Consider the following 9,595-nt stretch of genomic DNA (forward strand, 5'->3'; position numbering starts at 1 on the left):
GTGCTACAATCTTTCCTAAGAACGCTATTCGGCGTCGCGTGCGAACTCCATGCATTCGCGCCTAGCCGTGTTACAAGGCAACCGCTTTTATGTTTTACTCGCGTGCACTATAGCTGCTCACTTCGACTGCCGGGAAAGTTGATGAATGCAACAAGCGCGGCGTCAGCCAATAAAACCGTCCACGATGCAGGCACTCCATCAGCGCTAACGAATGAGCCTGCCCAGGGCGCCAATAAATGGTTGCCGGGCCGTGATCCAATATATTCGCTCACCGACAAATGGCCTCCTCCTTCGCCGCCTTTCTGCGTCTGAGAACACTTGTGTACGCTCTTCGAGCTCCCTTGTCACTGTGGTGGAGGCTAAACATTATGACTACGTGTTGTTTATAGAAACCTTGTGATGTCACTGAATGTGCCGTGATAGCAATACTGGCAAGTCCATAAATCTAAGTGTGAAGAAGCGCGGCAACATAAAAAAAACTGCCTGGTAGTTATGGTGCGTGAGTACGGCCACTTTTAATCATGTCTGAAAGCATTTGAGCTCCTCGAGAGGCTCGCATTAAGAGAGCTTCTGTTTAGCAAACTGGATATCTGACGAGCCACGCTGCGCCGCACTTGACACTGAGGTAAATCAGATTCAGTATGCCGTGATCTGTGAACATTGATAAAAAAATTGCCCCAACAGCAGAAGACAAGAAATAACTCCCAGTATGAGTACTGCATAAGGGAACATTTATTTGAAATCATGAAATTCAACGGCACGATTTCACGGAAACATTCAAACTAGCCCTAAACAGCAACCTACAACGGGAAGCTCCAAAACATAAGATAAAGCTGAAAAAAAAATTGCCGTGTCAACTACTCTTGATTAAGTAAAAAGTAAAAAGAATAGCGGAAGAATATTTAGTGGCACGAGCATCGAGCGACACTCTCGTTTGTCGCGCAGTACTTCCGGTTCCCCTCCTGAGACGACTGGGCAGGAAATTCAAAATAAATCAGAACATATATAAAAAATTGTCGAGTTCAAAATTAATGGGTTTTGTTATAGAAACGGTATCCTGATAAGTTTAGTTACAACTTGAGTTACTGAAGTGTCTGGAATAATTAGAATTAATTACAAGTCACTCAGACAACCAGGGACGAAATTCAAAATAAATGAGAAAATATAGAAAAGAATAACACAGTACATATTTCATGGGTTTCATTATAGATACGAGATCAAAGCATGAGTTCAGTTATAAGTTGAGTTACTGAAGTATCTGGGACAATAAGAATTAGATAAAAATTACTGAGACCATAGGAGACGAAATTCAAAATAAATCAGAAAACTTTGGAAAAGGATAGTAAAATTTCATTATAGATATTCTGTCAGAGCATATATTACAAGTTAAGTTACTGAAGTGTCTGGAATAATTAGAATTACTTAAAAATCACTGATGACCACACAGGAAAGCACGGAATCGTACGCTTTGGAGACCCGCCACGTGAGCACGACTTTGGCAAAATTCCTGGAAACCCGGAAGTAGAAAGTGGAATTAATGACGTCACACACGAGAAGGTGGGATGATATGTAACCGGCTAATTAATGGAAAAGATTTGCCTCCGAGATCGGTTCGCGCATTGCGTTCGCCTAAACTTGACTTAAAGAACACCAATGCCGAGGTGCGAGTGTCATTCAGAGACACGCAAATAAAAAATTAGGCTCGCCAACCATATTTGCTTAACTGCGTAAGACATATTGTTTTAAAGCGAAGCTATTTGCGAACCCTCTCGTATTTGGTGAACCTGTCTGGTGCCGCTGTCTTGCCAAATAGCACACATATAAAGCAGCGTGGAAGTGCTGTAGCTCAAGAGTGAGCGATACCTAAAAATTCTCACTGCAACATATACAAGCCTTCAAGCGCGTAATTCTTTTAACAAGTCGAAGCCAAGGTTGATCCAAATGGGTCCAAATGGGAAGCTTCGGGCGTGAAGTGGTCCAGAACCAATTGTCACCGACATCAGCAAGAGCGGTTAGGGAAGCAGTGATTGACACGCGACTATGTGAGGAGGGAACAAACATTGTGAAAGAAAAACCATTTTTTACTAAAGAGAGACGCACTTGTATGTCATTCCACAACCATAAAATTCTGGGTCCATGTTGTATACGCGTGGCGAGGAAAGAAAAGACAACTCTCGTTTACTACCGGGAGCGAAACGAGAACAAGGTGAAAGCAGGAGCCAAGGTTTCGACAAGTGGACTTGTCTTCTTCAAGGCCTTGATGAAGACAAGTCCACTTGTCGAAACATTGCCTCCTGCTTAACCTTGTTCTCGTTTCGTTCATCGTCTTGAATTTCCATCTCCCGCCTCCCCCGTGTTTTCCCTGGAACTCTCGTTTACTCTATCATTAGCAATAAATGCCTCTTTTTTTTTAGCGACTTCTATAAAAGGAGGTTCACGCCGTTATCAAATGTAATGCAATGTAGCTTTTAAAGGCGCGAACGTAAAGTTCACGTCCCCCTGACTTTTTGTGTTGCATTGTTTGTCCACGTTTATTAGATTTCTGGTGGCGCGGTATTTCCAAGGTGTGTTTCATCGATCCTCAATATGCTCAGAATACGTGAGTTTAAACCGCCAGCTAATTGTTTACTTAAGCTTCCGTCGTGTGATAGCACTGGCCAACGAGCGATGGGCCGACCAGCGCTCAACACACAAAGCTTTCTTCGGCATGCGAAGAAAGAATGTTCTCTGAAAGTGCGATTTGGACAGCCGTACATCTGACATTTTGTTGCATCAATTCCCGCGCTAAAAGGTCCGAACCAATAAAGATTTGAATAGCGGGTGATTCAAAAATACAGCTCTACTGGCCTGCCGTTGGAGCTGTATTCCCTTGTCACATTGATGGCGCTAAGCCCCATGAACCGCGATGCGCCGCCATGTTTTCAACGTATGGTCTTCTATGGAAGCTTCGGTACCAGATGTATTTACCTTGGCAAATCTCTCGATACCTTCCTTCCCAAGGCTTGGGTCATATCCTCTGTCGGAGCTTACGGCCCAGTAAGGTGCGACGGTACTAGAGACAGTGCAATAATAAACTACGCTATCCCATGGTTAATGTGTCTAAAACTGGAGCGATCTTGGAGACGCTGTGAACTACGGTCGCGTGTCAAGCATGGCTGATTTCCGGGGCTAGCACGTTACCGTTATTCTGCAAAGCGCTTCGCAAAAGTTAAGCAGTTTGCGAACAATTCATGGAACTCTTCATTAAAGCTTAGTTTCCTATGTCATCCAGAATAAATCAATCAACCAATCAATGAATCAATCAATCAATCAGCTTTATTTCCTTGGAATAGGAGGAGTACGGAACTAAAAGCTTGAGCAGCAGAATGTGTTTAGTATTCGGAATTTTTTTATGCACTCTTTATCGCGTAATACCTTGCTTGTCGGGGTAGAGTAGTTACCGTATCGGTATATTTAACGTGGTGCCAAGGTTGTTGAATTATTTCGCATAAGAGAGCGGGGTGACACTTTATTAGTCAAGCAACAGTCACATTGCATAAAAAATCACTGCCAAAGCACTCTGTACAGATGGTTAACCAGTGAAGCTGAAACGTGCAGCCCCAGTGTTTATCACTGCGTTAATCCCGTCGATTCATTAAACGACGGCTTGGTAGGCTGCCGCACACTCGGTGCGCAGTTGCTGCTTGCGCTCGGCTGCACGAGCCTGTTCTTGTGCCCGGGCTGCAGCATGGGCACGGAGTAGACGAGCTCGTTCGCGGGTTTGCTGGCGGCGTTGCTGATCGAAAGCTGCCTGCTCGTCAGGAGTATGTATGACACGCGGCCTACCCATTTAGGAGCCAGAGAGAAACTGCTGCGGGCGCGCTCAGCTGCGATGGAGAGCAACGACGTCACTACTGGCGCAGCCAATCGCGCACCTGTCTTTCTCTTCTTTTTTTTTTTTGTGCATGCACATGGAGTTGCGCCGTAGAAGTTTTCAGCTTACAGGCAACAAACGGACGGACGAATCGGCCAGCCATATGTAGCTTCGCTGTAAAACGAGTTCATTTTTACTACAAAAGCAATTATGGAGTCACTCCAGGCGCATCATCGCCGTCGGCGTGGCCGTGAAATTCGGTATGAAGTCGAAGCTCGATAACATCGCGGCTGCGCGCCGTGCGCTGTGGGTGCGAGTGGAAACGTGCGAGCGTAAACTGAGGTTGGTCGCTCGATCTCCGCGGGGCAAGGGAGGAAGGCGGGGAGGAAACGCGCCGTCTTCTGTCGTGTACAAGGCACCGGTGGGCGCGGGAGCAGGAAAGGGTTCTACTCCGGTGACAGCGTATGACGAGGCTGAGCGCGGCCCCGCGGGCACGATCTTGAAAGCAATCTGCGATGGGGACAAAGTCTAGGTCTGCGAGCTGATAGCTTCGCGTGCGATATGTTCTCGCCGCTTAGTTTGCGTTCAAGCCAGAGGCAGCACGAACGTCCACTCGCTCGCTGCTGCTTGCGCGCATTCTCAAGCCAGCGTTTTGACAGCAAGCATCCGCGATCATCGAGTGAAATGTGTTCAGGTTTGCCTGTGCGAGCATGAACCATGCTTGTTAATTTACTTAGTAAGCGAATGTGTACAAGTGTATACAGCAGATAAAATATCCTTGCTTCCTTTAGCTCCCTAATAATATGGTCTCGCAATCTATGCATTGTCTTTCGGGCAAAAGTACGACTTTCTATTTAACAGTTAGCAGTGTCAAAATTTGTGCTGCTCGAGATTTGCTTTCCCTTTTTCTTCTCACATTGGCTTTAAACTGTTTAAGGTGTGACGAATATGCATGAATCTGGTGATAAAAGGTTTCATAGAAGGAATGGCTGTCTTTACCTCTGCATTGCCACGCACGTGCAAGTCTGTAGCCTTTCTTGCGGGCGTGGGTTTGCTTCAAAACATTTTCAGTCCAGAGTAAATGTTGTGTTCTTTTCCCTTTCTTTACCAGTATTTGTATTAGCTGCTGCACTTCACAAGAATACATCGTGATGAACATCGAGCTACAAGGCCGTGGCCCCATTGTGCCACGAAGGGATTGGTTTGTTCTCTTGGCATCGTAGTGCGTTTGTTGTTATGGCACCCCTGAAGAATTCTCGCTAGATTATATATATATATATATATATATATATATATATATATATATATATATATATATATATATATATATATATATATATATATATATACACTGAAGTAGACGCGCGTATGAAACGGTTTATTGACGTTTCAGCCCCTTTATACGCCAATAAACCGCTTCATACGCGCGTCTACTTCGCTGTGAATATTTACCCGGACTCAGAACTGCTTTTTTTCTGGTGTGCGTGCGTGCGTGTGTGTAAGTGTGTGTGTGTGTGTGTGCGTGTGCGTGTGCGTGTGCGTGTGTGTGTGTGTGTGCGTGCGTGCGCGTGTGCGTGTGCGTGTGTGTGTGTGTGTGTGTGTGTGTGCGTGCGTGCGTGCGTGCGTGTGTGCGTGTGTGTGTGTGTGTGTGTGTGTGTGTGTGTGTGTGTGTGCGTGTGTGTGTGTGTGTGTGTGTGTGTGTGTGAGCACTACGACATAGCGCGGTTTCTATGTAATTACAAATGCCACCGAGCGCATCTATACATATTCATAAATATTCATTTGTTGGTTTGGTTTGACAACAGCTCGGACATCAGGAGAGAAACGCTGGTGCCACTTAAATACGCACATATGTTTTCCGCAAGCGCACGACGTTGGTGGGAACTGAGTCATCGCGTCGACGGAAACATTCGCCGGCGTGATTCATGAGCGCGCGGTACACGATCGCTGGTTGTATGCAGATTTTCTTCATTTAAAGTCGCAAAGCGCCTGCAGACCTAGCGAACACCTGACGGCGCGGGCCAACCTAGGCGAGCACGGAAGCCATCAATTGGTGGGCCCCGAAACTTCCGTAATTAATGGCAGTTGCCTGGCGCTTGTTTGCTCCCACCGTATACCTGCCGCAGCAAGACGCGCTGGTCACGTCGCCAAACAAGACAAGAGGCGCCCCGAATTAATTAAGGCTGGCCCAAAGAAAAATCTCCCGCTCGCCAAGGGACCCAATCACCGCGCAGGCATGCGCGGCTCATTTGAGCGAAAAAGCCGGCGGTCCAGCCACGCGGAAGCTTGTTTCACGGGCGCTGATGAGAGCCGATAAAACTTGCAAGGCAGAACCCGACTATAATGAGCGCGCTTTATCCTCGCCCGCCCGCGGCGCTCGCGTCTCGGCGCCTTCTATGAAAAAATTCCGCCTACCCGACTTGCCTTCAGGAAGAACACTTCATGCTTCTTCTCAGCGCGTCCTTACAATGTGGCTGAAATGGTGATGTGCGATAATATTTCTTAAGGCTTACTATGTGTGTATGTCATATCGCTCATTGAATAAATGCCTATGTTTTGTTCGGGTATTGCTAACCATTTTTTTAAATTGAATATTCAATAACCACTGCACGCATTGCATCCCCCCTATTTATTAACCGCCTGGCCGTCAGAGAGCTGTAAATAATTGTCAAGTAGTGCAATTTTCGCTAGTTATAGCCTTGAAGAATATTTAGCCGGCACATTCCTTGGTTACATTCCTGTGTACCACATATTGTGTTCGGGATTTTACTTTCATTTCCTCAGCCGAAATGTGCGAGAATCCTTCCTCATGGAAAAACATAGAATGCCAGGGCTCCTTTACTCTCGTGTTATTTCGCGCTAATAGTTGACTAATCGTTGACTAATCGTTGACTAACTACTGCGAAGTTCAGGCTCTGTTCATAAGTTCCCATAAACATTCGAACCAGTGTTAATATGTTCATTTCTTTATTGCTTTGTTTTCTCGCTAATTGCGGCAGTCAACGAAAGATTTAGAAAAATTGTGCATTCGCCCCAAAAAAATTCAGTGCCATTCCACTCGATGAAGGTGCATGACCAGCGAAGCTGTGTATGTGGGTCTCTTAATGGCCCCTTAATTGCCGTGTGCCAAACGCCGCATGCACATAAATGGCAGGCGAGCAGCGACTAGTCGATCCTCCCTGCCTCGGAAAATGACGCCCATATTGTATTGTTGCCAAACGCGGCACGCCACCTTTTACTAACGAATCCCGGTACGTATAACAAGCACGCACCTCACCGCACTCCGAAGGCACACACTGCTTCACCGTAGCCAAGGCGATCGTGCGTTGGTCCCAGTCCCGCAGTGCAGTAATGGTTCTGAGGTCACTCGAAAAGCACAAGAGGTCACACACAACAAAGGCGACGCAAAATTGGTTCACCAAAAACTCCTTCCGAAGCCTGGAGGTCGCTCCGGTAAAGTGTTCTAAGTTTACGGGATTGGGGCCACATGGACTGTTCGCATCTTTTTCCGCCTCGCGGTGCTGGCAGGCTACAGCACGCTTACGGAACCGCCATTACGTGAGAGCGGCAGGAAAGGAGATACGCAAGTGCTTGGAACGCCGACAAAGAGAGGGCGTTGCGAACGCAGATATGGCCGACGCGGGTCAAAGTGTAGTATCTGTTCTTGCCCGCTCAATATCTGGTACGGGTTGTATTTGGACTTAAGATAATAAACTTATTTTTGCAAGTTGGCGGAGTGCTTAAAGCCTGCTTCAACTCCGCAGCGGGTCGGCTCGGTATTGCACTATATTCGAGATCGGCCCAAGTATGGAGAGAAATTCTCGATCTACACGGCTCGATAGGCGCACCCAATTTTACCCAGAACCTAGCCATAAAAGCTTTACTGTAAAAACAGGCAAGCATAATTATTTTTTCTCAGGAAGAATATATTTAAAGGGATACTGAACAAAATTATGACAAAATTAGGAAAGCGTAGAAATTCGACTCGGAAAACGTTACTGTTCCGAGAGAGAGAGAGAAACATCTTTAATGAGCCTAAATGTATGCGGCTTCAGTAGTTCCCTCTTCACGGGAATCCGTGCGCTGTCTTGGCTGCGACGATACGCAGTGCTCATTTATGTTCATGTATCGTAAGTTTCTCGAATGTTATCGATGGTTCTATCCGCTGTCTGTTGTCGCCGAACCTTCAGTAATCTGATTTCATGTATGCGCGAGCGAATGATGTAGAGCTTTCTGGAAGACATGCGGTCACCAGCGCTTACCCTAAACACCGTCAATGACTGATGTGTAAAAGCCGACGCGCTTAATCCGCTGATCCAAGTTGCAACGATCGCCAACTGTGTTCGTCGCTATGGTTGCCCTTTGAGTGTAGCCTGCTTTCGAGGGCATATGTTCGCCCAATAAAACGCTAGTTTCGTCAATGACAGTTTTGCTACCTTCTTCACCGTCGTTACTACGTGACAATATTCACACGCGGATACAGGCAGTCGAACCTTGCTCAATAACGAGCGCACGCGCAGAAGCCTGTGGCGTCCGTTCGGCGTCTGCTACAGTCCACTTTCTGCTCGCGCTGTGGTGAGTCCACTACGGACGCTATATGAACCTCTGCCGTAGCGTTAAGCGAAGTTTCACAACCAGATTATTGAAGGACCCTGCCATTGGGATGCGAACGCCACACGGGAGACCCGTAGTACGAAGATGGCACGATGCATTTGCTGGTCGCCCGTCGAATTCGTCTTCGTTTTTCCGCTGTGCAGTAAAGAACTAAGAAGCATTACTTTTTGCGTCTTCTCGAATGCACCTCCGCTTGCTCCGTTCCTCTCTTCTTTCTGCTTTCTGGAGAAATAGGATGCGACAGCACCAGGATTTAGGCGCTGCTTTTTCGCTGACATGCTGCAGCTCTGCAGCAAAGCAGGTCTCGCCTGATAGTCACTGTCCTCGAAATGTTCGGAGCACGGAAAGTCACGCTTTGACGGTACGTACCCATGATGGCTGCGATGACTGCGCTTCGCGATTGCATGTTCTTCGAAGCTTCGGCTCTGCCGGCAGTGTATGACACGGCTTGTCTCACCCGACTATACTTTTCCCACACCCTTGCGCACAGCAGCGTAGAGGCATTCTCCTGCGTTGGGTCAGGTGCTTTACTGACCACATTACGAAGCAGCAGACAATCCAAACAGCGATCTTGAAGACTTCGGCACGAGCTCAGCTTGAGAAAGCATATCTGCGGCCGAGAGCAACTGTGCCGCTTAGACGTGGCTCACTGCCATGCGCATGGAGGAAGGAAAAATTTCGGAGCGAGCATTACGTCGTGCAGCCAGCCTTGGCAAGCGAACGCTCCGTGAAGCCAGCCCTTTGCACAGTGGTGGCCCAACACGTGACCTCTTGCGTCTACCTCAGGGATCAAGAATCAATATTTGCTGAGACGTTTGGTCCCCAGTAGCTATGCCAGGAGTTTTATTGCGATAGCAATTATATACTTTCCAGGCGCATTTCTTCCGTCGGCGTCGGCGTCACCGTCGCCGTCGCCGTGAGGTTCCGTATGAGTGAAAGCGTGTGAGGGTGATCCGGCGAACGCGGTTCAATCTCGTGTCCCCGAGGATGAACGCGGCCCGGATGCGTGCCCTATACTGTGGCGCGTGAGGGTGGAGGGTGAGGCGAGGGAGGAGAGAACGTTCTTCTCCGGCGACTGCAACGGTGCCTCTATGTCCTCCTCGCCCGCCGCTCGGTACAGAGCGGAGA

The 9,595-nt window shown here is 47.6% G+C and overlaps 1 pseudogene; it reads left to right on the forward strand.

The window, feature by feature from the left end:
• Positions 1-7,481: 7,481 nt before the first annotated feature.
• Positions 7,482-7,663, forward strand: LOC126530151 (U2 spliceosomal RNA; annotated as a pseudogene).
• Positions 7,664-9,595: the final 1,932 nt, after the last annotated feature.

The sequence above is a fragment of the Dermacentor andersoni genome, chromosome 5 (assembly GCF_023375885.2).
Source record: "Dermacentor andersoni chromosome 5, qqDerAnde1_hic_scaffold, whole genome shotgun sequence".
Taxonomy (NCBI): domain Eukaryota; kingdom Metazoa; phylum Arthropoda; class Arachnida; order Ixodida; family Ixodidae; genus Dermacentor; species Dermacentor andersoni.